We start from the raw sequence: 25,180 nt of genomic DNA, 5'->3' as shown, positions 1-25,180 counted from the left end.
TCTTTCTTTCTTTTCTCTTCCTTTCTTTTTTATAATAACAATCTTAAAACTATAAAGTTTTTAGAAAGATATGTCACCCTAGCATGTGCAAAGAACTGGTAAGATCGAGTTGGATATGCAGTTCCATGGTTGACTTTCTTCTATGATCTTTGCTGCCTTTTAGAAACCAAAGCTGGAACTCAGTAAGAGCTTTACTCTACCCCTTACATTTGTGAAGATCAAGCACCTGGAATACTGTAAACCTATATTTCACACTCAGCAATGACAAAAGATATGGCACACTTGTTAGAATATATCACAATATTTGGAAAGAATAAAGACCTTTGGTTATGGAATAGAAAGATCATCACCTTCAGAGAATGTGTTAGCATCTGTAACTAGACCGATTATTTTGTGTGAAAGACAGTTTGCTCTTAGAAAGGGATGGATAAACATTTTCTGGTTAATTGGAAGAGACCACACCCAAAAACAGAGCCCAGAGCAGTGGTGAGACCAGCATGGGGTACCTGATATCTTTAGCCCTGGCTATTAGTTTTGGCTGTGTACACAGGGTCCCTGGTAATGGTGGAAGTGGGATGCCTCAGGCACAGTTGCAGATTCATGACTCTTACAAGTTCCCAGTGGGGTTTTACCTCTGACTCTCCTTGTCTGCTTGTACAGCTCTAGCTCTCACAGCCAGTTTGATTATTGCAGGATGTGGCACGTATCATTTTGCTTTGCTCAAGATAGGTGGGAACCCTGTGCTCCCAAAATACCCATATATGTGCTCTCCCTGGGCTGAAATCTCCTGTGCTGGCTTTCCTCCTATGTAAATATTCTACCTAGAAGCCTCAAGTTTTTTCATTTTGTTTTATTTTATTTGTTGTTGTTATTGCCTATTTATTTATTTATAATGACTAAAGCAGTGACCGTCAGTATTCCTACTGCCCGTAAAGTCATCTCTGGTTTCTTCCGAGTCTGGTCTGTGTTCAGAAACTGTCAGTGACTTAAATTTTGCAGGATATCTTTCTGCCCTTTGCCTTTGTTCCTAGGAAAACATCATTGTAAAAAGAGCATCCATTTTTCACAGATTTGTTTTTTGGAGAAACCTGTCCCTCAGTAATAGAAACCAGGGTCTCTGCTAACCTTCTAATCTGATCATAGAAGCTCTTTCCTTTAAGGGAAAGTTTCAGTCTCCTCTATGCATGCCTTGGTTCTCCAAAGATTCTCATCAGCTGACACTAATGTCTCTTCCTTGCTTTTCCTTGGTGTGGAGCTTAAGAAATCTAGGCTATAGGTGGCCGAGGGTGCTCCCTCTGTCCTTCATGTGGACACGCAGCAGTAGGGGAGCTGCCATCACCCTAGTAGGCACTCTATGGATGAGACTGCAAGACTTTTAGGACAAGCTGACTGAGGGAAAAGGAACTTAGTGGTACAGCCCTAAAATGGCCCTGTAGCTCTCGCTCGGATATGAGCTCTAGCTCACCAGCTAGCTCTTTAAGGCATAGTTATTCAAATCCTGGGTAACAATTATTCTTGATATTGAAGATTATTTCTTGTTCATTGGAGACTCTTGACTGTTGAGATCCTCATTTAGCTTCTGTGAGCTCCCCAGTGCGCTTGCTCCTCAGGATGTCTCCAGATTGTGATTTCAGACACAGGAACTTCTCTGCCTTGACCCTCTACCAGGACTTTAGTCCTGAAAGGAATTCCAAATGTCATCACCAAAATTCTTTCCCGAAGGTGAAAACAGCATACACAATATATTCTCCTTCTTTGGCAACTCTTTCTCTCAGGACTCCCTTGCTCATCTGTTCTCTGCCTCTGAAGCATTGCTGATCTCTCTTGGTACACACTTCACTCTCCTCCCTGGGATCATTTTCTATCATTAGTTGCTTGTAGTCAGGTCTGGGCTGCTGCCATTGGCCACCGATAAAGATTCACTCTGCCAAGTTTTGTCCATGAAGCTGAGTGTGAATGAATAAAGTTTCAGCCTGCTCCCTTTCTTGGTGTGGGGAATTTGGAAGCTGTTCCAGTTTGCTCTGAGTGCTACAGAAAGGTTGGCAGCCTATGTTTACCAGGAAGATAACTTCCTGGTAAAGGTTCTCCTTCTTTCTTTTTATCAAAATCTCTATTGCTTCTCACATAATATTGTTTTTATTTTTAAGAAAAAATTTTATTTTTTTAGAGTAGAAAAAATAGAATGAAAATAAATGGTTTTAGAGACAACTGTAAAACAAACAAAAAATTTTTTTTAGTGGGGGAAAAATAAAAAAAAAGAAAATAAATGGTTTTATTATATTGTGGTCAGAGAATGGTTTGTAGTTATTATTTGTGTACTTTATAACTTATTTAACTTTCTGGTCTACAATATGTGGTCAATTTTTAAAATATATGTTTCATAGGAACTTGAATAACAGATTATATTATCACTTTTTAGATTAAATGCTTGTATATACTTAAAAACAGCAGGTTTATGTAATGTTCTTATTCAGATTATGTTATTTATAATTCTTTTCCCCAATGTGGTTTGTCACAAATTGAGACTATTAAGTTAGTCTTATTATTACTTTTTCTGTTGATTTCCTCTCTATGTCCTATTATTTTTGTTAATATTTGATATTCTATTACCTGGTGCCTATATGTTTACATTGATTTGTCTTCATTGTTTATGGTATCTGTGTTTATTTAGGAGTTATTTACCTCCGTCCCTTTACCTTCATGCCTTGACAGACTATATTAACATATGACATCTTTTTACATGTTATATTGACCCTTTTTAAGATTTTTGAAAATTTTATTATTTTGAAAGTTGCATATCACAGGTAAACATTATATAGAAATGTATACTCAATATTTAATTGTTTAATTAGATTCAGTTAAATATCTATTTTTGTATGATTCATTTTTAATTATGAGTTTTTCATTTTGATTCACACCTCATTTTGCTATGTTTTATCTTTCAGGAAATTTTTTAAATGAAGATCTTACTAATACCATACTTCCTGAGTTGAGTTTAGAATAGTGGAGAATGTTTGTTTTGTTTCCTTTTTACTTAAATGTTAACCTTACTGGGAAAAGAACATTTGAGTCATGTCCTTTTTTCTTCAACAACTTTATCTTTTATTACTCTATTGTAGGGTTTCTCAACCTTGGTACTACTGACATTTTGGTTTAGATAATACTATTTAATACTACTTTGGGGGCATATTCTGGGCATTATAAGATGTTTGGTAGCATACCCAATCTCTACCCTCTAGAGGCCAGTAACACCTATCCCCAGTTGTGACAATCAAAAATATCTTCAAATATTGCCAGATGTTTTCAGAGGGGAAATGCCCCTGGTTAGAACCATTCTCTCCATTTTTTTTCAATGAAATCTGGTGTTGCTTAAGAGACCTGAGACCAAGCTGCTTTCTTATTTCTTCCTACTAATGGTATGTGCATCCCTTTTATCAGTCCAGTGAAGCCTTTATTTATTCTTAAGTTTCACTAACATTTGATAATTTGTGTCTCAAATTTGGTGAAGTCTTCCTAATTTTTCTTCATAGCAATGTGCCTTTTTAACAGATTTACATCTTCCTTCATTTGGGTATTTTTCTTCTATTATATCTTTAAATGAGTATTTTCTTTTACATTTTCATGTGCCTTTTTTCATTACAGCAGTCATGTTTATGTTGGACTTTTGTTTACTGAATCTCATATCTATAATTTTATCTGTATTCGAAATCATCTCTTTTTCTTCTTTGGATTTATACTCTGTGACATTCAAATATATCTCTTACTGAAATCTGAAGTCATTATAAATTTTTGGCTTATATTATAGTTGGATATCTTAAATAGCTAACTCAATAAGTATTGGTTAAATTTAGTATTTCAGTGTGTAATATATACAATGTGTAAACCTACTTTTGCCTCACCCTGTATTTTTGGTAACATTTTACAACACTGTAAAGTTGGTTCTGAGTTATTATTTTATATCTTTTTTGCATGTTTTCTCTATTTTTGAAAGTTAAGGTAATGGGTCATAGAAATAATTCATATTTACTTTAATTTTTAAAAATCTACCTCTGTTTTGTTAGATACAACAATTTCCCTAGGTTAAAAAAATTATTTAAAACTGGTGAATTGATGTTAGAGAAACATTGCAAAATTTTTCAGTAGTATTATAATTGAATATTGAAAGACTCTTAATTTTTTAAATAATAAAAATAGTATTTGTGAATATGACCATATGCATACAACTCCCTCCTTGTTTATTTCCTACAGCTTAGCAAGCTGCTAAATTTCTCCTTGTTATTTATATAATAAAATGAGGGACAGAGAGTTTGCAAAACTAGTGGATGGGAAGCTTCATTTTACTGATTTTAACTATCATGCTTTTGACATTATATTATTTATGTTTTTAATTCATGAAGTTAATAGAGTGAATTAGTAATCATGAATTTTAACCCAAGAATACTTTGATCTGTAATCACATGTGAATTTCAGTGGATTCATAAAATATAATTTTTATTTTGGAAAAAAGAAAAGTCCCGTGTGCTTAATGGGTTAATGAAATAAATAAGTATTAAGATGTTATATAAAATGGAATGTGTTAAAAAAAAAGTACCTGTGTGTTATATCTATTTATTTATTTATATCTATGTCTGTCTCTAGCTCAATCTCAGTCTCTAATCTATACCTTTGTTGAAATTTACATTTTTCTTTTTTCTTCGTGCATATATATTTTCTTTGGTAATTCTACTGTGTGGTTAATATCTTCTGTAGTGCCCCACCTCTCTCCCCATTGAATTATGATTCTCTGAACAACCAAAATACCATGTTTTTGATTCTGCTATAGTTTAATCTATAAAGGCAGCCCTTAATAAGGTTCAAGGAAAAAAACCTTGGGAAACATTCTTCTAACTTTTCTACTTTCTAAAACACTAAAAAATATTTAATAGAATAATACTTATTATATCAATACAAATCATTTCACTTTTTAGTTTATTCAATTTTCAGGCATTAATACACTTAAAAATTTGCAAATGAAACATTGACATATTATTGAAAGAGATAGTGCGATATAAAATAAAAGTCCTGATTTTGGCACTGGGTATACTTGAATATGTTTAGAAGTTGCAGAAGCATTCAGTTATTGTAGCATAATCTTGAATATTTCAAATTATTTGTTTATTTTGGAAACGTGTTATTTATATTTTAGTGTAGGAGCTAACTGTAAGTCCTTAGTGAATAGTAACAAAAATCTCCTTGACCTTTGCCTTTTTTTCTTTTGTTTCTTTTGCTTTATTCATCTTAATGACTTTGTCATTGCTCTAAGATGAATACAATAAATAACAAATATTTATCATGGATATACATAATATCAATTTTTAATGCATAGTTGATATGGAAACCTAGACTATTAAACTCATAAAAAATCTTTAGTTATTTCCCTTCCAATTCAGACAGGAGGCAACAAAGAATAATTTTACATAAAAATTAATGAGACACAAATAATCCACCTCTCTTTTTGTTCCAAGGACCAAATTTGCCATGGGATGTTGAACAGAGCAGTCTGTAGAAAGATGTGAAGCCTAAATTTTCTTTTTTGTGTGGAATCTTTTAAAATTTAAAACTGGATTTGTATCCATAATTCTCATTATACATAACTGAAGGTTGAAATCAAACAGTACAATTTGTGACAATTTAACTGCTTTCAATGGCAATATTTTGGATGTTTGGTAGTAATTAAATGACAATTACTCAAATATTCTAATTAACTTAGGTTTTAAATAAGTAAAAAATAATCATTTGACACAAGTCAGTCATATAATTTTTATTTGCAGATTATCAATGGAACAAGAGAAAGGTTAAATGTCATTACTATATGAAATATTAAAGGGACTTATTTAAGAAAAAAGAAGATCAAAACTATAAACACTAAAATGACAACAAAATCACAACCATCAATAACAGAAGCTAAAAAATAAAAACAAAGACAAAGCAGACGATCAGAGTAGGAACAGAATCATAGGTAGGGGGAGCATGTGGAGGGTTGTCAGCTGGGAGGGGAAAAGGGGGAGAAGGAGGGAAAGGGTGCTGGAATTAAGAAGCATAGTAGTACGGTGCAGAATAGACAGGGGAATGTAGAGAAGAGCATACGACCCATGGATATGGCCTAAGGGGGTGGGACTGCTGGAGGGAGGGAGGGTGTTGGGTGGAGGGGAGCAAGGTGAAAAGAAATTAGGACAACTGTAATAACATAATCAATGAAACATACAAAAAAAAAGAGAAAGGTTAAGAAAATATAGTCATAATAGAGGTTTGACTGCAAAATCATTAATGTCTATCTTTTATATATTCAACTAGATGAAGATTATTATACTATTAAAATATATACATATATATTTATATGTAACTATTCTTTGTTATTTATTGTATTCATATTAGAGCAATAACAATGTTATGAAGATGAATAAAATAAAAAAACACAAAGCAAGAAAAATACAAGGGTCCCTGGTATTATTACATTCACTGTGGACTCCAAATTAGCTTCCACACTAAAATTATAAATGACAAATATTCAAAATAAACATAGATTTGAAGAATATACAGAATTATCTATAATAATTGAATGCTTCTGAAACCTCTAACCATATTCAAGGACAGCTTGTGCTAAAACCAAGACAACTTTTATTTCACTTCTTTTATACATTTCATACCTTACTTTCAAAAACAGTTTGGAAGGGGAGGCCGGGGTAGAAGTAGTCTGAATAGTCAGCACAGAAGGTGCCCCATGTAAGTAGTGTTAAAGTATTCTCAGGAGCAACATAGCTGTTGACTCATGACATGAAGAGTGGCCTTTTCATTGCCACATCATGAAACATAGTCAAGATGCCATTCATAGTGACACCCACTTGATTTATAATGATGGAGTCTGAACTCCTGATTCTGAAAGGCTTTCTCTTTTCCTTTGGTAAAGTACATCTCTGACAAAAATAACACTGCATATCATTTTGGTGAAAAGTCATTGAGATTAGGAGTTCATGGAAGATCCCAGGGGAAGCAGGATCATCTGACCATTTTTATTTACCTTAAAGTTTTAAACGAAGAACACCAATCACACAATTTTGGAGCACATCCCTTCTAAATTTGCAACACCTTTGCAATTCCGGTTGTGATGTGAACATTGTAAAGCATGTTATTGGAGTGCTTCTACCACTAGTGGAAAACCTGATATGTTGATGTGGATCTTAGTAATGCAAAAGACCAAGAGTCAGCAATGTGTATTGCTAAAACCACACTCTAGAGTGCCCAGTGGCTCTTGGATTGACAGTAAAATTGGTACTTTCCCTGCTCTAGCCCTAACATTTGGAGAAACCTTGGAAAACCAGCCACACTGCCAGCACATCCACGGTTCTACACTTCTGAAGTGTTCTGCTGAGGCAATTAGCTTTCCTTTATCTGTAGAGGACCTTGCTTTTCATGGTATTATAAATAAAATAAATGCTGTTCATCAATGACTATGGGCTAAATCACAAAATTGTTCTTGCAATAATAGATTCGCTGGGCAAAATAATGTGAATGGCTTATTTTGATATAACATGAAGGATCAATGTATTCATGTAAATGTGTTTCCCTTTGGAAAGGACTCCAATGCCCTGAATTGGGTGCAGAACATGATACAGTCAGTGGTTGTTGGGACTTCACAACACAAAATGGGGCTAGAGTCATAGATCAACTCACTGAAGCAAAAAATATGCAGATAATTTGCATATAATTTTAAAATAAATATTTATGAGTACAACTATATTCAACTATTTTGTATATTTTCCCTGTTTAGAAAACCTGAGAAAAACAATTTCAAGGTTTTTGTTGCTAGGTACTGAAAGGCATTTTCTGCTATCATTTAGTTTCAGGGTTATTAAACAACCACAGTGTATTTTATACTACTTTGGCTTTTCACATACGTGATGTATTCTGGTGGTTTAGAACACACATTTGCTGTCTAGTTTGGGTCTAGTCTTTTGGAGATAGGTATATAACTCTTCACTATGATGAAATTGAATGTAATAGCAAATGACGAACTGTTAAGTATTTTTCTAGCCCTGTATTAAAAATGGTGAAATATGCAAATATTAGTGAGACATATTACTTTTGACCTTATAGTTCTACATCATATTTGCCTTCAAGAACCTTCACTCTCTCCTCTGCTACCCTAAATACAGATTCAATTATAGTGCAATTATAGTTAGAACTTAAATTTTAAGGATAGATTGAGTTTGGATATTTTTCAAATGCCCATTAACTTTTTTCTCAAATTGATTAGGCCATTTACAGCTCATCAATATGGTGAATCAAAGGAAGGGTATAAATCTGGCTTTCTTTAGACCAGAGACAGGCAAATATATTTTAAAAGGGCCAAATAGTACATATTTTAGAAATTCTGAGTCCTATGGTCCCAGTCACAACTACTCATCCCTGACAAAGTGCAAAAGAAGCATAGACAATCTGTAAACAAATGAGTATGGCTGTAAATAAAAAATAAGCTCTATTTATAAAAATTAGTGGTGGGCCAGATTTGGACAATGGTAGTAGATTTGCTAAGTCCTTGCATAGACCTATGCTGTTCAGGAGATAGCCTTTAGACACATGGCTATTGATATTTAATTTAAATATAATTAAATAACATTTAGCATTCGCTTCTCAATCATACTAGCCATGTTTCAAGTGCTCAATAGTCACATGTGCCACGTTGGGCAATGCATTAGACTATTTCTATCACACAGAACTTGACAGCTTTGTGGTCTAGAACAACTTAGTTGAGGGGAACACTGGGCCAGCTCGATGGTATGCACTGAATGTCTAAACTAATTCTGACCTCAGTTGAAAATGTTATCCACAGTCTTGGTGGACCATAATGTAGGGTCTTGAATTAGAGTTGCTGCCATTAACTCAGTATTTAGGAAATAAATTCTAAATAAATCTACAGCCTTAGAATAATACCACACACTAGGTGCCTTGATATTTGCCTTAGTCCTTAAGCCAATATGGAGGTTTTAATGGCAATGAAATATTCCCATTGTGCTTGGTCAGACATTATTTTTAGCTCTTCTAAGTCTTCTTTTCAAAGAACACACTATACCCTACCCCTGACTACTATTAAAGATTCTGACTCAAAATTATATTTGCTTGAATTAGAATATTATTGCATCCCTGCCTTTGATTGTCATGACTCATCCTCTGGATTGGACGCCTTTTCACTAATTTTTTTGCCAAAAGCATGCCAGAGTAATGAAACTTCTTTCTGGTTCCAAAAAAACCTGCCAGAATTTAGACATCCAAATGAATGCTGCCTATGCCAAAACAGTCAGCTTGGAAGTTCTGCATTTATTCCAACGATTCTGCCATTACCTTTAGCATTTTGGAATTAGTCTGTGAGAATAGCTTTCACAGCTTGAACAACTTAGAATTTAGAAAGCATTTATTCAGCATTTGCCATGCGCATTACACTGAGATGTTGCATAGGATGTGACAGGAGGAAGAAGCAGTTTCTACCTTAATGAGCTTGTAGAATACAGATAATGCACACATGCTACCAAAACTGCAATAGAGGCAGTAACTTTCATCAATAGTGAAAAAATAACTCAGTTATCTGTTGACTAGGAAAAACATAAGCTGTAACATATACTTTGGTGTTAAAATATGAAGTCTGACTACAATACTGGTGCTTTTTTATCTTAGAAAATAATTCCAAAAATATTCAATGATGTGATAGGTGCACCACAGACACACAGGTATAGACATTCCAAGTAACCACTTTGAAAGACATGTCTAATTTACATGTATAACTCTTACATATTTGTATTGAGATGTTTCACTGTGTTATAACTTTGAATATATGACTACTGACTCTAATATATAAAACAGAATATAATTACCTTCTTACTTTCTAAAGATTGTTGCGTGCCAACTGGAAGTATTGCTTTTAAAATTATCTTCAGTACAAGCTAAATAATTTTTAAAAGATAAAATACTATTGATATGATTGATCGGCCAGTATAAGGAAAGACAGTCTCACACACAGGCACTGACAGAGAGTGAGAATGACAGACAGCAAGGGAATAAATAGCTTCAAGGACTTCCTAAAGTACTCATTTATTCTCTGTGTTCTAGATAGATTAACATTAACCATTTAAAAAATAGCTATTACTGACCTCCACCTACAATGTTAAACGGAATTTGTTTATGTTGCACAAAAAAACCTGTTTTATGTAATGCTATTTCTAAAAAAATAATTGAATCTTTATTCCAAAATTAAGGCACAGGGAAAGAGAAAGGCAAATGCTGAGGTATAAAGAACAATGTCATGGCATAGAAATAAAAAAGTGAGTCATAATGAGATACCCATATTTCATATGTTTAAGGTTTTTAATTTTTTTATATACTGCATTAATATTGTATTGTCTTTTATGAAAAAAAACATTCAAGGCATAATTGGCTATTAAAGATCTAATGTTTCTAACTCTTTTTCTGTATTTGCATAAAAAGCAACATTGGAATAAAAAATGGCAAAGGTTATAAATGAGTATGTCAGAAAGAGAAACTTCCAATGGTAAATAAAAAAAAAATTAAATACAGAGGCTTAAACTACTCACCATCCAGGAAGTAAAGATGAAAACATGAGACCGCCATTTTAGTTGTTGTTTATCAGATATTTAATAACATCCAGTGCTACTAATGGTGTGGTGAAATTAACACTCTCACACAGATATTGCCTAACTAAACCTGCACTTGCTCCATACTGGGAAAGGGCTGTATGTATCATGTTTATATTTAGAATTCTCATTCCACATTTTTTTCTTTCACGTATCCAGTCTGGTATTAGCACCTATGTAAGTGATGAAGCATCCCCAGTCAATATTCTATTTACATGATACTTTTCAGGAAATGTACCGATTGTCTTTTAGAATCTACACAAGTCCCACTTACTTTCTAACTTAAATTCCAATTATTTTAGTATTTCCATTTGCTTGTGCAGAATCTTAGTTCCCTAAGTAATCTCCCCTACTTTCAAAAGAAAGTCGTCGTTGGCAGCCGTCCGTCTCGAGAGACAATGGTGTAGCTTCTTAAGAGTCTATCTGGACCGCCAAGAATGGTTGTGCAGTCCGACTCGGGAGTGACACGGTATCTGTCTCTTCCCGTGTTGAATCGACATCTTACGATGACGCTGGAGTGTCCTCTCCAGTGAAGCTGAAGCTACAGAGCCTGGGCAGGGTGATATGGAGGGTCTGCTGTTGCCCATGCAGCAGACCCCCCCCTCTCTTCGCAGCTGAAGGGTCCAAGGGAAAGACGGAGTCAATACAGCTTGGCTTCAGGTGCGCCGCAGGAGTTGCCGGTGTTGACTACAACGTCAAACCGCCTTAGGGACTCCGGCTCCGGATTTTCTGTCGGGGTTTACTCCCTTAGCCTTTCCCCTGAAGAGGTATGCCGCAAGGCAGCGGAGGTTTTTTGGAGTCAGAGTTTTCCTTCTCTGATGTGCCCTGACTGGAAGATCGAACCAGCGACACTTAGCTCGCAGGCCGACGCTCAATCCACTGAGCCAAACCAGCCAGGGTTTTCAAAAGAAAGTAAACTGATAATATTTTATTTAACTTAAAAAATGTATATGTTTGGACTCACTACATATTAAATAGATTTAAGTTGAAGGCTGTGGGATAAATGCTTTCTTTTGTACTTCACTTATTTGAATTATTATAATGCTCACAAATAAGTTATTAAAATAAAACTCAGTAAACAATGACTCCTAAAAAGTGATTAATTTAAATTTTATTAATCATAATTTGTTAGGCACCATATTTAATTAAGATTGGCTGTGATGCAGACTGGGAAATGTTTCACTTTCTGTTATTACCACAACCATATAAAGGCAATACCCACTGGCTGGTTTGGCTCAGTGGATTGAGCGTCGGCCTGCGAGCTAAGTGTCGCTGGTTCGATCTTCCAGTCAGGGCACATCAGAGAAGGAAAACTCTGACTCCAAAAAACCTCCGCTGCCTTGCGGCATACCTCTTCAGGGGAAAGGCTAAGGGAGTAAACCCCGACAGAAAATCCGGAGCCGGAGTCCCTAAGGCGGTTTGACGTTGTAGTCAACACCGGCAACTCCTGCGGCGCACCTGAAGCCAAGCTGTATTGACTCCGTCTTTCCCTTGGACCCTTCAGCTGCGAAGAGAGGGGGGGGTCTGCTGCATGGGCAACAGCAGACCCTCCATATCACCCTGCCCAGGCTCTGTAGCTTCAGCTTCACTGGAGAGGACACTCCAGCGTCATCGCAAGATGTCGATTCAACACGGGAGGAGACACTGTCACTCCCGAGTCGGACTGCACAGCCATTCTCGGCGGTGCAGATAGACTCTTAAGAAGCTACACCATCGTCTCTCGAGACGGACGGCTGCCGACGATAAAGGCAATAGTGAGCATTTGCAATGTTTTCCTTTGAGCTTTAAATTTATGATAAGCATAGGATGTGGGTGATATTTTGGTATTAATGTACGACAATGATTCAATTATGGGATTTTATTACCAGGACTTGTAAATAGTAATGAAGATGCCACATTTTCTTTTACTCCCCCCACCTTTTTTTTTTTGCAGAAAATAAGCTTTAAAGGTTATAGAAAACCAACCAATTAACAGAAAGTGCTTAATATAAAATGCTTCGGATAACTGCACAGTCACTCTTCAAACATCTCTCCCTTTCAATTTTCTTTGAATTCTTTTGATTAAACCAAGAAGAAAATCTCAATGGGTAAATTCATGCCTCATAGCCCTGACTGCTAATAGCATCTTGTTAAATCTGCTCAGTAACTGTTTGCAGCTCAAACCCAAACCCATGAATCCAACTCTCTGAATCAGAATTCTTATAAAGGGTCATGTTAAATCCAAATCACATACAGAAGTATGAAAATACAATAAGCTCTCCTTAGTTACATTATTTGATTGAAAGTAGTTGCTGTTAATAAAGAAAAAAGAAAAGGAGCAAACTTATATGTAAATATTTATTTATTGATTTGAAGTGTAAGTTGACTTCTACTTAATTTTGCTTTGGGATAGTGCTAGTTTTAAGTAAAAAATATTTTTTAAGAAAACTTTTAAAAGCATATAAAGTATTAAGTAAATTTTATTAAATAATTTTAACTGAGTGATCCAGTTGACACTTTCTATTTAGTTAAAATATATATTTAAATTGTTATGGTACTGAGCTTTACCTTCTCAAGCAAACAAGAGCATAAGGTAACTCAACACACGTACAAAGTCAGGAAAAGTATTTACATTGTTCCTGGAAAAACTTATAGAGAAAGAATCAGTAATGGTTGCATAATTACCTCATTATTCATTGTATCTTCAGAAGTGCACAGGGATCTAAAAGGTCTATTCATAAGATTCCAGGAGAGAAACTCAAGTGTTCTTGTAAGAATCTGAAAGCAGAATGACAGGGTAAGCCCGAGCCCTTACCCTGTCAGGGTCAGGGACTGAAGTCCAAGCTTTGTGGTTGCAGGATGGACGAGGCTTCAGCATTCTAGCAATATTGATTGTCCCAACATTTACCTGTTGCTGTCTCCACGGAGTTTTGGAAGAGGATACTCTTCTTGGCTCATTCTTGGAAAAGTGAATACTTCTGTTATGTGCTTATAAGAGCATATTGATTGTTAGCAACCCTCAGAAATAGTAATAAACTGATTTAACAGGTAGAGGGTTTGCTTTTAGAGCTTTCAGAAAAATGACCAACGGGTAAAATATATCCTTTAAAAAAATTATTTATTTATTTATTTATTTTTAGAGAGAGGGGAAAGGAGAAAGAGAGGGAGAGAAACATCATTGTGTGGTTGCCTCTCACTCCACCCACAACTGGGGACCTGACGTGCAACCCAATCATGTGCCCTGACTGGGAATCAAACAAACCAGTGACACTTGACTCGCAGGTTGATGCTCAATCCACTGAGCCACAGCAGCCAGGGCTTAAAAAATATTCTTGATTCTTTGCTCTCTTCTTCACCGTATCCTGTTCCCAGCCTTGAGAAGCTTCCAGTGCCTCACATAGGTAATTCTGTCCTTAACACATCCTGCAGCGCAGATCATATCCACTCAAAACCCATTTCCGTTCCTTAATAAGATTTATATATTTTCTGAAAAATTCTTCCAGAAATAAGTATATGCAGGAACTCCACTAGACACCATAGAGACAAAGATAAATAAGACATGGACTCTATTCAAAGAGCTTAAGTTTGGGGGGAGAAACGTACATGGTTGCAGAACACCAGTTTTAGGCAATCAGACAAGAAGATTGGAATAATTCACGTGAAGGTATAAGTATGTCTAGTATATTTGGCTTAAGTTATCTAGGGTATTTATAGATTGAGAAAGTCTGTCAGTTCAAATTAATTTTTGTTGGATAAAACAATAGATGTTAAAATATGAGTGGATTTTTAAATAATGCAGTGTAATTCAGTCACTTTTTCAGAAAGCCATTTCCTAATCATACCAATTGTAAGCCTTGAAGGCCAATTTAACATGTGCCCAAAAAGCTAATGGGTAAGAAGCAAAGTGTCTTGATTTAAAGGCTAGGAATTCTAAAACATTAAAATATCTAGGTCATGGGCAGTCTTTTTTTATATTGATTACTGATGATGTGTAATTCACAGTATAATGTCTTCTTTAGAGAGGTTGTTAGGTATATTCTCACATAGATGTTGCCTAAATAAACCTGTCCTTGATGCAAGGGTTATGTAAATAATCATATTCATCTTTAGTAAGGTCATTCTACATTCTTTTTTCCATCCAAGTGTCCAATCTGGTAACATGAGTTATGTGACTAGAACAGGATCCTCACTCAAATTTCTGGTTACATGGTACTCTTAAGGAAATGGTGCTTATTATGGGCAACTCTGAACAAACCCACTCATTTAAATTGCAGTGGCTTTAGTGCTTCTACCAGCTCAGGCAGGATCAGACCCCATTCACCCCTTTCCAATATTTATGAGTCCCTAGGGTCTCCCAGAGGGGTTGGCCAGGCCCCTATAGGATATTGCTTGTCTGCTGGCCTTCTCATCTCTTCCACATGTTTTTTTTTTTTTTACATAGAGAACAAAGATGACATTTTTTGACTGGCAAATGGGCTATTTGTCACAGACACCAATAAAGAAAGACTATGATTACGAAGTTAAGTTAAAATAGAAATCATAATGCTGCCAGAGTCATGATCTCTCTACTGACCCTGGGTGTAGTGAACAGGTTATACTATAAACAGAATGCCTTACCTATCAAGACAAGTTTCAGCCATTCCCATCCAAAAACATTTCGTTGACTTTCATGTTGCATTTTCAAGGTGTAAATTTTTTAAAGAAATAATGAAAACTTTATTGAATTTCACAAGGTTAAATGATTTGCCCAAGGATACATAGCCAGTGTGTGCAAAAGCTGGCTTAAATCCAATTCCTTCATTGGGAGTTCTGTGCACATTCCACAGAGTATCGTTGAAACATTTATTAGTCCTTGTGAACTGAGAGTTTGTTATGATAATCACAGTTATTATTAAATTCTAGCAGGTACAATTTTTGATTCAACAATTTATGATTCGAGAGTCATTATTCTTAGGATGCTCTTATTTTTATGTAGAATTATTAGAAGATATTTAGTTTTATATTTTTTAATAGTTTGATATAAAAGTATGTTTTACAACTACTATCTACATGGTTCCCTTCAAAAGGTATTTATTTTAGAAATTCTAACACAACATTATGTCTGCCAATGTATGCAGTTTAGCAAATGAGTAGTTAATATGGTTAAGAACAAAAGTGGTGACTATTTAGTTTCTATTATAAATTAGCCTTTCATTTTTCAGTTGTTAGAATTCACTTTTAATTGTTTTGGTTTCCTTAAAAAATTCAACATGCTCTATATGGAGGTTTAATGGACTTACTAATGAGATATTGACTCCTATTTCTTTAATCCATCTTTTGATACTAAGGTATTGATTACTGTTCATTGAATAATTCTCAGATTGTTCCATATCTACCTAAAATTACTTCTATGATGATCTCATAAAACTTTCATTTTCAATTATCTGTAATAGTACTCCAGAGAAAGAATGATTTTATTAAAAAAAAAGAAAAAGAAAATGGCAGCATACAAAGAGAGTGAATATCTGTAAGCGGTGATATTTACTTCAGGGTTGTTCAATAATTTCCATTGTTAAAATATCTTCCCTGGATCACAGAATGAAAATTCTGTGGAAAGAAAAATGTTAATAACATCAAATGGAAAACGTTATTTCTTATGTTATAATGATCTGATCTAGAAAATAACTTAACAAAAGTTTTCTAACATTGGGACCATTTGACTTTAACAAGCAGTATTCTCCCTCCATAATCAGTGATGTACTGATCCTCATGGCTATGATATCTTTAAATGAATCTTTATATATCAGAATACTTTGCAGCAAATGTATCTGTTGTCTCTACCTAGATGGAGCTTGTGAAAACACTCAGCTTGTAGTTTTTAGCTTCATTGTTATGCATTTTTGTAAAGAAGGAAAGCTAAACCTCATTGATTGATTTTTCCCCCTCTTCTTGCTGATACAGACTCTTGGCCTTTGATACAAGTGTGAATATAATAATAACCACAATCAAAATGATTGCTAAAATTATGGGACACATTTTTGTTTATTTAACTTTTCGAGGAAGGTTTTTAAAAAGTATTATATCATAACTTTTTTTTTAACCCCTAATGAAACCTTAATTTCAAAAAATTTTTGATTGAGCCGAGAGATCAAATTCTTCTCCCTAAATTTCACTATTCACTGAAGGAGATTATTTTATGATGATTTTCCTTTGCAGAAGTTACCTTCCCAAAATTAATAATAGCATATAAAATGGGAATGAGGGGCTCTACAATGATGTGAGAGAATTTGAAAATTAAAAGAGGTATTTCCTCTTGATTCTTTCTTAGAGTTTCTCTTTTTACATTATCAATCTATTCTTGCATGTTGCCTGCTCTTTCCATTAGAGCCATCAACATATTCATCATAGTTAACTTAAATTCAATTCTCTGATAATTTCAACATTTGGCTTTTTCTGAGTCTCTTTCTAACACCTGTTTCTCTCTTCAAACTGTGTTTTTTTTCTTGTGTTTTGGCACATTTGATAATAGTTTGTTGAAAGCTAGACAAGTATCAGGGAGTAGGAACTGAGGTAAATAGGTCTTTAGTGTGAGGGTTTATGTTCATCTGGCTAAGAGGGAGTTCTGTTTAGTATTTGCCAAAGATATAAGGGGCTTCATATTCCTATAGTGTCTCCTCTCTTAACTCCGTGCTCTTAAGTCCTGGAGTAATGTATGGAGGACAGAGAATGTTCTGTAATTTCCCAATTAATTCTTAGTGCTTTAGTAGCTTTAGTGCAGCTACATCCTGGGGCTCCTCGTGACCTTTATAAGTATTTCTTTAGGAGATAAGTTTCTCACTCGCCCCGCCCCCATGGCTTTCTACTCTTTTTCCCTGGCTACAGTGTCCCCGGTGTATTTCCTTGAAATCCTGACCTTTCTTGACCACTTCTCTGAGACAGGAAGTCTAGAATGGGGTTTGAAGGGAAGAGGAATGCCCTTCCCTCAAATGGGATAAAGCTCTAACAGAGTCTTTTCCCTTGGAATGTAGATCTTTGTTTCAAAGAAGTCTTTGAGCATATTTCATAATGAGTATTTCCCTCCTTTCTTTATGAGAGCCCTACGACCTTTCTCAGGTCTTCATTGTGAGAACCTGGTGGAGTTCCTGGAGTAAAATCCACAAAAAGTGTGGGAACCCCAGGAATTTATTGCCCTCATGCTTCCAGCAATACTTCACAATGATCGTTTATGAATTTCCATCAATTTATGGCTTGGGTGGCTCCTGCTTCATTTAAGCAGATTTTGGCTGTGCCTGGATGAGTCTGTCTTCCCAGACTCATATAATTAATTTATTGGGTCCAATAAAACAATTTACTTGCAAGCTCTTTACATGTCAGAGCTGAAATGGAAATCCTCTTTTCCAGTGTACTTTTAATTTACATTTTCTTTGGCGTGTATGGGTTTAAGCAAGTTGGTCTCCATGTTTAAGAACATTTTATGTTTCTTTTTCTGTCAGTTCTTTGTTCATATATTATTTCCCTTTGAATTTTCTATTGCTCCATAAAACTAATTGGTGGCTTACAATAAAAATGTGTTGTTTAGCTTATGTTTTTTGTGGTTGACTCCGCTCAGCTGAGCAGTTCTGTTAGCTATTTTTTATGCGGTTGCAGACACATGGCAGTGAGGAAGCTAGAGCTGGAGTCGTCTGCAGACAGCATTGGGTTGGACGGCCTGCACAGTTCATTCGCATATCTGGTAGCTTGATAGTTTCATTAGTTTTCTGCTGTTTCCAGAGCAAATTACCACAAACTTAATGGCTTAAACAAACAAACAAAAAAATGTGTTAATTTACAGTTCTGTAGGTCTGAAGTTTGATATGGATCTCACCAGGCAAATACCAAGTTGTTGGAATAATTCAGCCCTTCAAAATGATATTTTTTTTTGCGGGGTGCTATTCTGTCCATCCTAGTATTTCTTGTCCTCTTTTTGTCCATATTGCATTTCATTTCCCAGGGCCACTCTACCTGGTTTGTCCTTCTCAAGGCATGGTGGTCTCACGGTTGTCACACTTTGTATATCGTAGCTTCCTTCCAAGAAGGAATTCCCGAAGAACCAGAGTTCTAAAGAGGCATGGAGTAGAAGCTGCCAGGCCATTTAAAAACATACCAGGAAAGAGCACAACATAAAATATCTTCTATTATACTACATACATATTGCTCAGAGCATCCATAGGATCTATTCAGATTTAAGAAAATGAACACAAAAAATCAGCAACAATTCTTGTTTGGGGAGTTAATTTGCAGACAAGCATGTGGGAAAGAAACAAGACATAGTTCTCATTTTCTATTGCTGTATACAAATTTAACCCCAAACTTCAAAGCTCTAGAACCACTTTCATGATTTTATGGGTGCTGTTTTCTCTTGGGTTCCTTCAGGGCGTCATATTTAGAAGGTTGTGGAACTTCAGTAATCTGAATTCTCAACTATTTCAGACATCAGAGATAATACGCTCACATGGCTGAGAGTTGGTGCTGGCTGTTTGCCGAAAGGTGAGCTTGGGCTGCTCACTGGTGCACCTTTGCTTGGCCGGTCCGTGTTGTTTGGATTTCTTAAGACATGCCAACTGGATTCTAAGAAGGAGTGTCCTGAAAGTGAGTGTTCCAAGAGACCCAAGTGAAAACTATAAGACTTTTTATGACTTTGTCTTAGATGTCCCAGCATGTCATTTCATCTGTACTCCATTTGTTGAGTCATTATGTCAGCCTAGATTTAAGAGAAGAAGAATTGAAGCCTCTTGATGGGGGAATGGAAGAGCATCTGGGCTGGGAGTTTTTATTGTAACCATCTTTGAAAATATAATCTACGGTGTATATATTGCTCATTTTTCTGTTTGGTTATTGGATTTTTCTATTTGTTTTGTAGGAACATTTTTGGTATTGTTCTGGTTTTCTATTGCTTCATAAACCACCCCCAAAACTCAATGACAAAACAATAATTTATTAATATCTTTAAAAATATTTTTAATATGTTTTATTGATTATGCTGTTATGGTTGTCCCAATTTCTTTTCCCTCTGCTCTCCTCTACCCAGTGACCCCCCTTCCTCCAGTTGTCCCCCCCCTTTTAGTCCATGTCCATTGATTGTGCATATAGTTCTTCTCAACCTCTTCCTGTCTACTCCATTCCCTCCTACTATGCTTCTTAATTCCTGCATCATCTCCCTCCCTTTTCCCCCTTCCCCCTCTCCGCTGACCTCCCCCCAATATGTTCCTCATACCTATAATTCTTTTCCCACTCTCATTGCCTACTTAGGTTGCCTTTGTTTCAATTCTCTAGCTTCTGTTGTTGGTTGTTGTGATACAATTTTCATTTTAATGTTCATAGTTTTGATCCTCCTTCTTCTAAACCAGTCCCTTTAACATCTCATGTATCAGTGGTTTAGATCTAATGAACTCCTTCAGTTTTACTTTGTCCTGGAAACACTTTCTCTGCCCTTCTATTCTGAATGAAGCTTTGCTGGATAGAGTATTCGTGGCTGTGGGTTTTTGATTTTCATTACTTTGAATATTTCTTGCCAGTCTCTTCTTGCCTGTAAAGTCTCTTTTGAGAAATCAGCTGACAGGCTAATTGGGACCCCTTTGTACATAATTCTTTTCTTCTCTTTTGTTGCTTTTAAGATTCCCTCTTTATCTTTAATTTTTGACAGTTCGATTATAATGTGTCTTGGTGTGGTTCTCCCTGGGTCCAGTTTTTCTGGAACTTTCTGTGCTTCCTGGACCTGTAAGTCTATTTCCTTCCCCAAGTTAGGGAAGTTCTGCTTCATTATTTTTTCACATAGTTTTTCAATTTCTAGTTCTTCTTCTTCACCTTCTGGCAACCCTATGATTCAGATGTTGGCCTGCTTATAGCTGTCCCAGAGGTTTCTGAGCCTCTCCTCATTTTCCTCACTTTTTGTTTCCTCTTTCTGCACTAGTTGACTGTTTGTTCCTTCCCTGTGTTCCAATTTGTTGATTTGATCTCTGGTTTTCATTTCCTCACCACTTGTCTCGTATGTGTTTTCGTTCATTTCAGCAGGGCTAGCCTTCATTCCTTCCCCGTCGTGTTCAATATCTTTTGTTAATTCTGTAAGCTGCCTTATGACTATAGCTCTGAACTGAGCCTCGGAAAGGTTTCCTATTTGTTCATCAGTTAATTCCTTTATTTGCTTTTTGGTTAGCTGCATGATTGGTATTTCAATCATTATTTCTGTCATTCTGACCATTTTCGTTTGTCTTTCCTTCTTGGGTGGGGCTGTCATACCTCCTGCGCCATTGGGTGCAGTTCCTTGAGCACTTGTCACAACCCAGCGACCTTTTTCACCACACTGTGGTGCTTTGACTTTGTGTAGGGGCAGGGGTCCAAGATGGATTCCTGCCGTTACTCTTCACTGAGAGACCGGGAGCCTCTTCCTTAGTCCCCATGCCCTCTGGGCCTCACAGTCCAAGGCAACGTGGGTCTGCCTTCCCCAGCATTAGAATTGCGAGCTGACGGGTCTTGACTGCAGCCAGGACTGCTCCCCTGGTGTTTCTCGCAGTCCAGCCGCTATCCCCGGTGCTGCCGTTTCTTCCCTCCTACCCATCCGGATAAGCACCGCTTCTTTATAACTTCATATGTTGGACTTCCATGTCATTTTATTTTCTGGAACTTCTGGTTATTTCTGGTTTTGGGGTAGTTGCAGTCCTTCTAAGTTGTGGAGGGAGACACAGCATGTCAGTCTAAGCCTCCATCTTGGCTGGAAGTCCCTGGTTTTCTCTATTAATATCTTTTATGGTTAGGAAGCCATCAGACAGTGAGTTCAGCTGGGTAGTTTTGCTTGGTGTCTTTCATATGAGGACAAATAATAACTGGTACTAGAGTCATGTGGATGCTTCTTTATTCACATAAGCAGCCGTGAGCTAGGCAAGCATCACTATGCATTCTCTTCGTATGGCCAGCTTGGACATCCTCATAGCTTTGATGGCATCAGGGTACAAAATTATAAAGGCAGAAACTGTGGATCCTTTTAAAGGAAGGCCTGGGACAGACATAAACATCACTTTTGCTTAACTTTAGGATCAAAGCAGTCACTGGTAAGTCCAGAATCAAAGGGAGGGGAAATAGATTGGGAAGAGGAGTGTTAACAGATTTACACTCATACTTAAATGTCATGTACATAAAGAAAATCAGTCCTTTCCCTGTTAAATGAGTAGCAAGTGATTTACCCAATATGTTTTTGTCATGACACTCTTGTATTAAACAAATTTTAAAAATTTGTTTTCAAGTTTAAATTATATCTTCATAGTTCTTTGTTTTGGATTCAGAAATGCTTTCCTCATCGTGAAATTACTTTTTAAAATTCTCTTTATTTTTTGTTTGTGTGTGAAAACATTTCAACTACATGTAATTTATTTTTATTTAATGTTTATCATATCAATTTACTTTTTTTTTTTCTTGCTGGCTTCTCTGTATTTCAATACCATTATAAATAGTTTATGTTCATTCCACTAGTTTTGAATCTTTATTATATACTAAATTACCTTAAATCTTTTTCACTTGGGACATTTTCATCTTTTATTTTGATCTGTTTATTCATGTTCAAGTAAAAATGGATTTTAATAATTGTTGTTTTTATCACCTGGAAGGGATATACCACCTCAATCTAGTTCTTTATCAAAATATTTTTAGAAGTTCTTAATTTTTAATTTTTTCCCTTAGAATATCAGAATTAGCTTGTCTGGTTCAAAAATAATCCTGTTTTATTTCAGAGAATTTTTTTACATTTTTATGATGTTGATATCCAAGAAGACAGTATGACATCCAGTTATTTTTCTGGTCTGTGACTGTTTTGACCAAATGAATAAAATAGAACTGATACTATTTTTTTCTTTATTGGTCCTTTAAATTCTGTTTCATGAAGATATTTTACATGCTTTGTTTAAGATATTTGTAGGGATTCTTTAATGCTAGTTATTATAAATAAGTACCTTTCTAAACATATCATCTAATTTGTTATGTTTTCCCAGCCATATTTTTGATCTCTATTCATTTATTCCTTTTTGTTTCTTTGATTTTTCTGAGTAAAAAATTATGTTTTCCAAAATGATGATAATTTTGTTTCTAAAAGTACACACTTTAAAAGACAATTTTGAGGCACTTTTGTCAAGTATGTTTGAATAGAAAACCATATCGTTTTTAAGTGTAAAGGTTTTACATGAGCATAAAATTAAATAGATATTACATACCATCCATAACATTTTGTAACTTATGTTTACTTGTATGCATATATTACACCCCTTTCTAGGCCATATGTTACTTGTTGTATTCAGCCTTGTCATCCTTCAAGTATTTAGCACAGAGCATTGAACATTATAGAAAATTGAAGGGAGATGCAAATAAAAACCACAATGAGAAGGGAGATGCAAATAAAAACCACAATGAGAAGGGAGATGCAAATAAAAACCACAATGAGATACCATTTTACACCAGTCAGAATGGCCATCATCAACAAATCAACAAACAACAAGTGCTGGCGAGGATGTGGAGAAACGGGAACCCTACTGCACTGTTGGTGGGAATGCAGACTGGTGCAGCCACTATGGAGAACAGTATGGAATTACCTCAAAAGATTAAAAATGGAACTGCCTTTTGAACCAATGACTCCACTACTAGGATTATACCCGAAGAATCTTGAAACCCCAATTCAAAAGAACTTATGCACCCCTATGTTCATTGCAGCACTGTTTACAATAGCTAAGTGCTGGAAACAACCTAAGTGCCCATCTGTAGATGAGTGGATCAAAAAACTGTGGTACATTTACACAATGGAATACTATGTAGCAGAAAGAAAGAAGGAACTCCTGCCATTTGCAACAACACGGATGGAACTAGAGAGAATTATGCTTAGTGAAATAAGCCAGGCAAAGAAAGAAAAATACCATATGATATCACCTAATACAGGAAACTAAAGAACAACACAAACAAAGGAACTAAATAGAACAAAGAGCAGAATAGCAGTCAATAGGGGGGAGGGGAGAGGGAGAGAAGGGGGATAAGTAAGGGAACGGTTTAATTAAAGAGCCTGTATGAAAGACTCATGGACATGGACAACGGGGAGGAATATGATTGTGGGAGAGGGGGTGGGTTGGGTGGGGGAGAGAAATTGGGGGAAAAGGGGACAACTGTAATTGAAAAACCAAAATAAAAAAATTTAAAAAAAAAAAAGAAAATTGAAAGTATTTCTTGAGTTAATGACTCATAACATTCATATTTATTGAGACATTATGTGCACATGTATAATCTATCTACACTAAAATTTCTGTGTAAGAACACAGGTTTAAACACACACCTAAAAAATGTAATGAATACAGATACTAACTCTAATGATGCTAACTTTCCATATATTTAAATCATCATTGGATATGTTCTTATATAATGTCTACAGTTAGAAAGATATATTAAGTATTCTGAAGGTCAGTAATGTCTGACTGTAACTTGTGAAATGCTTATTTACATGATGTAGATAAATGTTGCTTTTTGTAGGTTTATACCATAAGGCAAAGCATTGCATGCTTCAATATTTGTAATTGATAATGTAAAATATTATAAAATAAAGTGTTAAGAGAAAGCACATTCTCTGTGAAACTGTTGTTAGAACAGAGAGGCACCACACATAGATAACACATCACTTATTTAAAAATTAAAAAAAAAACATTTCCATGTTTTTTCAAGGCTTCCGTCATTGCTTAAAATAGAAAGTTTACCATGCATGATATAGTAGATTAAAAGAAAACCAATTTTTAAAATTAGAAATACATAATTCTGTGATTAAGTGATAGATATAGAAAGAACACATGGATGCAGGAGGATCCGGGAAGGGGTGGCACTCGTGATAAGTATTTGAAGCCTGTTTTATAAGAGAGGAATAGGTTGGAAAAACCTGAATATATTACCTGTCCAGGTAGGCAATAAATAAGATGAACTTCTCATACAAAATATCTTTTCTTTCAAGAAAGGTGGGTTTTTACCTGACTTATTTAAATTAATTTTCTTTACAGAGTGTGCCATCTGTTACTCTGACCTGTTATATGGTGACAGGGCATTCTGAAAGCTAGTGCATGCCCCAATGAGCACTCCTTCCATTATTCACAAAGTCAAAATTTTAAATACATTACCTAAATTATTAAAAATGCCTTTCTTGAAAGTCAATCATTTGAAGAGTAGTCTCCAATATGACTTTTTAAATATAAAAGTAGTTGAAAATTATTTTATTCAGATGCTTTTTTTCACAGATCTGTTTCATATTTGATACTCAAGAGTTCAGAGTAAGAACTTGCTTGCTTGCTTTTGGTATAGGGTTTATTTCTGTTTTATTTTTAAATATAAGTATTCAGTGACTTTTACATGACTTTATATTTCTGTAAATCTGGCAGTAATATCTGTTAAAGCAGGCCATATCTATTATCTAAGACCTTGAAACCCAATAGAAACATGTACTTATATTTACCCTAAAATAGGTAGTACATGTTTGTCATAGCAATATTGTATTA

This window comes from Furipterus horrens, unplaced genomic scaffold, assembly GCF_987537825.1.
Source record: "Furipterus horrens unplaced genomic scaffold, mFurHor1.1.pri manual_scaffold_10, whole genome shotgun sequence".
Lineage (NCBI taxonomy): Eukaryota > Metazoa > Chordata > Mammalia > Chiroptera > Furipteridae > Furipterus > Furipterus horrens.
The sequence above is the reverse complement of the archived record's forward strand: the minus strand, read 5'-3'. Positions refer to the sequence as shown.